This window comes from Salvelinus alpinus, chromosome 8 (assembly GCF_045679555.1).
Source record: "Salvelinus alpinus chromosome 8, SLU_Salpinus.1, whole genome shotgun sequence".
Classification (NCBI taxonomy): Eukaryota; Metazoa; Chordata; class Actinopteri; order Salmoniformes; family Salmonidae; genus Salvelinus; species Salvelinus alpinus.
Genome location: NC_092093.1, coordinates 64,939,848 through 64,943,581, shown reverse-complemented (window position 1 = coordinate 64,943,581; position 3,734 = coordinate 64,939,848). Strand labels below are relative to the sequence as shown.

At 44.8% G+C, this 3,734-nt stretch overlaps 1 long non-coding RNA gene across 1 annotated transcript; it reads left to right on the top strand.

Annotated features, from left to right (window-relative positions):
• The first annotated feature begins 218 nt into the window (after window positions 1-218).
• On the top strand, window positions 219-3,067 carry LOC139583511 (uncharacterized). The gene is made up of 4 exons (XR_011676564.1): window positions 219-881; window positions 1,155-1,278; window positions 1,883-1,961; window positions 2,211-3,067. It is a non-coding gene; the product is annotated as an uncharacterized lncRNA (long non-coding RNA).
• Window positions 3,068-3,734: the final 667 nt, after the last annotated feature.

The following is a 3,734-nucleotide window of genomic DNA, read 5'->3' as shown; positions in this document are numbered from 1 at the left end:
GTTATCCTTACCTCACCTCCCCAAGGTTATCCCTACCTCAGCTCCCCAAGGTTATCCTTAACTCACCTCCCCAAGGTTATCCTTACCTCATCTCCCCAAGGTTATCCTTACCTCACCTCCCCAAGGTTATCCTTACCTCACCTCCCCAAGGTTATCCCTACCTCAGCTCCCCAAGGTTATCCCTACCTCAGCTCCCCAAGGTTATCCTTACCTCACCTCCCCAAGGTTATCCCTACCTCAGCTCCCCAAGGTTATCCTTACCTCACCTCCCCAAGGTTATCCTTACCTCACCTCCCCAAGGTTATCCTTACCTCACCTCCCCAAGGTTATCCTTACCTCACCTCCCCAAGGTTATCCTTACCTCAGCTCCCCAACCTGTGCCATCAGATAAAACTGTGTGTGTGTGACTTGCTAGGAAAACTTACTTGATCACTTGACCAATAAAAATAATTGTCATTGAAGAACATACTTCTCCTGAAGAGTGTGGGCCCTACTTACCTCACCTCCTCAACATACAGACATAATCTGTATTAATCATCTGCAATAATCATCATTAGAGATTATCCATCTCTGCCATCCGATAACACTGTGCAACGCGAGTGCCTGTGTGCGTGTGTGTCATTGACTCAGAGTGACAGTGTGTTTCCAAATTTGTAAGAAACACAGTAAATTATGGCCTCATTAGTTCCTGTTTTCTAATGCCTTATAAGAGGACCCTAACTCCCTGTCTCTACATCAGAACAAAGAGACAGCAAGAGCAGGTTTTAGCAGCTAGTGTTAGCGACATAGCTACCATTTGAAGATGTGTGTGTTTTTCTCTGTTAGCCGTGTGCTGTGTCTACTGGCGCTGACCATGGCCATCCTCTCCTCTACATTGGAAGGTAAGTGTGGGTGTGGTTGTAGGTTTTTGGTTGTGTGTGTGTGTATTTATGGTATATAGCATCAGTGTGTGTATTGCTGTGTTAGTGTGTAGTTGTGGTATTTTGGAAGTGTATTGCTGTGCGTGTGAGTATGGTGTGTGTTGGATTCCGGATTTTGTGCACATGTTACACTTATGTTGCAGTGTGTGTTGCTAGTGTGTACTGCATGTTTAACGTTTCTTTGTGGGCTGATAGCGTCAAGTACTGCATGTTTAAAGTGTGTGTGTGATGCAGTGCGTTCCCAGGGAATGAGGCCTCTAAATTGCTGTTTGAAGACATCCAAAAAACGTCCAGCAGAACCAATCACACAGTGTCTTATTCAGATACCTCGTGGGAAATGTAACCTCAAAGCATACATGTAAGAACACACACACACATATTCGCACAGATGCAGAGGAGCAGGCAAATACTCACATTTACCAAGTTAATACGTTAGACCATGGGTAGGCAACTAGATTCAGCCACAGGTCAATTTATATCTGAGGGTTGGTTAGGGGGGGCCGGAACGTAATTACATAATTTGTATACTGGAAATTTAAGAGATTGTATTCATACCTTTAATTACATCTCTCTCTCGTCCTATCTCGTCCTCTCGCCCTCCTCTCTTTCTGTCCGTCTCTCTCGTCCTCTCTCCCTCCCCTCTTTCTGTCCATGTCTCTCTCGTCCTCTCTCCCTCCCCTCTTTCTATCCCTGTCTCTCTTGCTCTCTGTCTCTCTGTTTGTCTGTCTCTGTGTCTGTCTCTCTCTCTCTTTCTCTCTGCGTCTCTCTCTCTTTCTCTCTTCCTCTGTCTCTCTTTCTTTCTCTTTCTCTCTGTGTATCTCTCTCTCTCTCTCTCTGTGTGGCTCTCTCTCTCTTGCTCTCTCTGTCTCTGTCTCTCTCTGTCTCTCTCTGTCTCTCTCGCTCTCTCTGTGTGTCTCTCTGTCTCTGTGTGTGTGTTTGTATGTCTGTCTGTACTTCCACAGTTTCACCAGTGGGGAGCAGTGGAAGTGCATCAACCCCAAAGCCAGATGGCTCCCTGCTGAGCTAGCATCACTGGAACAGGTCAGTCAACCCCTACACACTGCACACTATGCCATGAACCCAAAAACCCTACAGCCTTCAGAACAAACTAGCTCAATCCTAAATTCTCTCTCTCTCTCTCTCTCTCTCTCTCTCTCTCTCTCTCTCTCTCTCTCTCTCTCTCTCTCTCTCTCTCTCTCTCTCTCTCTCTCTCTCTCTCTCTCTCTCTCTCTCTCTCTCTCTCTCTCTCTCTCTCTCTCTCTCTCTCTCTGTCTCTCTCCACACACACAGAGAGGAATACAGTGTGACCCACTGATTAAATAACCATCAGACCATGATCCTAGATCATCATCATTGCCAGCAGCAGGTTCAGCAGCCTCTCTCAACCAGGAACTACAGAACTAAGATCTCTCTCAACCAGGAGCTACAGAACTAAGATAATAAGAAGACAGTGAAAATGAAGATTATGATTTGTGTGATTTAAGTATTTCAAGCTCTCTTTATCAGAATATTTATGTATTTATTTATTTATTTCAACCTCATCCCGGCATTAATTTATTGTACTCAATTCATTAAGGTGTTTTAAAGGCATTTGTATTTATTTATTTCCTCTGTCCTTTTTTTATGCTGTGATAATAACATAACTTTGTTTGTATAAAGTCTTTCATTCTCAAAGTGCTTTACAATGATACAAAATAGAGAACGGGAGACCTATCTGAGTATCTCCATAGTAACTAGACCCTGTAATGGGTGCATAAAGGTTAAAGGTTGTGACACTCAATCGTGTCACTGGGCTGTGGTCATGGTGATAACACTGCCCATCAGTTCTACTGACAAAGCCATTCCCTCAGTCCCTGATCCTATCCTCTTCCACTAGCCGCTACTCCTTGTCCTTAACTCCTACTGCTAGCTACCCCCTAAACTCACAGATGCAGCTGTTTCAGTGAACCTGTATTTATTTGGCCAACAGATAAACAAATAAAACACTATTGACTGAAATGGTCATGATCATAGTAGCATATTGTTCCCATGTCAGTCAGTCAGTCACATGACCCAGTCTTCCTCTGGCCCCTCTCCTCTTCTCTCAGTGTGACTGTGACATGGCTAACATGGAAGGTACTGGAATGAGTAATAAAAGCATGACAACCGGACGCTTACTGTGTGTGTGTGTCTGTGTTAGACGTGGTCCCTTCCTCTTTCCCAGGGAGAGAGAGAGCCAGCAGGAAGGAAGCCAAGTTTGTTCTCATCCTGACCACAAACTATTAATGACCAAGTCTGCAATGGTCACCATCAGATGTACAATAATTGCACATGGCATGATAAAAAACTCATTTCAGTGATGTCTTTTTATGTCTCTTTTTATGTCTCTCTCTCTCTCTCTCTCTCTCTCTCTCTCTCTCTCTCTCTCTCTCTCTCTCTCTCTCTCTCTCTCTCTCTCTCTCTCTCTCTCTCTCTCTCTCTCTCTCTCTCTCTCTCTCTCTCTCTCTCTCTCTCTCTCTCTCTCTCTCTCTCTCTCTCTCTCTCTCTCTCTCTCTCTCTCTCTCTCTCTCTGTCTCTTCCTCCCCCCCACTGCCTGTCTGGTTAGTGGTTACCATTCAGTAAGCAGTCTGTAGAACATAGAGGTGTTAATTTCGCTTCTGCATGGTTATGCAATACACACACACACACACACACACACACACACACACACACACACACACACACACACACACACACACACACACACACACACACACACACACACACACACACACACACACACACACACACACACACACACACACACACACACACACACACACACACACTATTTCA